Below are 957 nucleotides of genomic sequence, written 5' to 3'. Positions count from 1 at the left end.
AGCTTCTCCGTATGGGGAAAAAATTAGGGGGCGCACAAGCGGCACCCAGGGTGGGGGTCTCCTAAGGAACCCCTGGCTCTTCTTACACTGTTCAGATATAGATGTAATTATATGAAATGGAGAAGCCAAAAAAAAACTCCAGGTGTTAATGGCAGGTGTGAATCACCGAAGTTGCGGTCCAAAATGCAGGAAAGGCACTGTAGCAATCTGTATAGAAAAGAGAATATAAAGGCAAGTTAAGGAATTTAATAATTTAGTAATTTCTATTTAATACGAGGAAAGGCAGAAATGTATTTCCCCTAAAAGTTTTGAGCTTTGTATCAGTTCCAGCAGGTACTGAGCCCTCGTCTCTAGAATCTGGAAGTTTTCTCCACACAGTCAATTAGCAACAGTCCCTAAATAACATGCCAAAGTCTGTGTCTCCAACCAGCATAACATTAAAGGCTTTCAAGCACAATTTTAGGGGAAAAATCTCAAATACACTAAAATCAGGGAGAGGAGGCAACATCTGCTTGGGGGCGTGACCCACTTTTTTTCCCCCTCTTGTTTTTACTATACTAAAGGTTATTGGGTCAAAAATATCTCTGAGGGAATATACACTTAACCAATTCCAACGGAGACTACAACCATGTCAAACCCTAGGGCGTAAGTCTCCTCTCTTCTATGGGACCTGCTGTATGTCCCTCCACTCATCACCCACTGTCCCATGGCACTTGCCCTCTGCTTCCCACTAGTTCCTTATGGTGTGCTACAGGGTTCCCCAAAAGTTTCCTTTCTGAGAATAATGTGAATATTTTGGCTGGCAGCCTGCATAATGCCAAATCCACAAACAGTTGTGTCTCAACCAGCACCTAAGATTAAGCATCCCAAGCACATTTTAGGGGGAAAATATCCAAATTACACTTAAAATAGGGAAGGCACATCCACCTCTGTCTTGGGACATTGCCGGCAAATTCC

This window comes from Xenopus laevis, chromosome 7S, assembly GCF_017654675.1.
Source record: "Xenopus laevis strain J_2021 chromosome 7S, Xenopus_laevis_v10.1, whole genome shotgun sequence".
Taxonomy (NCBI): Eukaryota; Metazoa; Chordata; class Amphibia; order Anura; family Pipidae; genus Xenopus; species Xenopus laevis.
Note: the sequence above shows the minus strand (reverse complement) of the source record.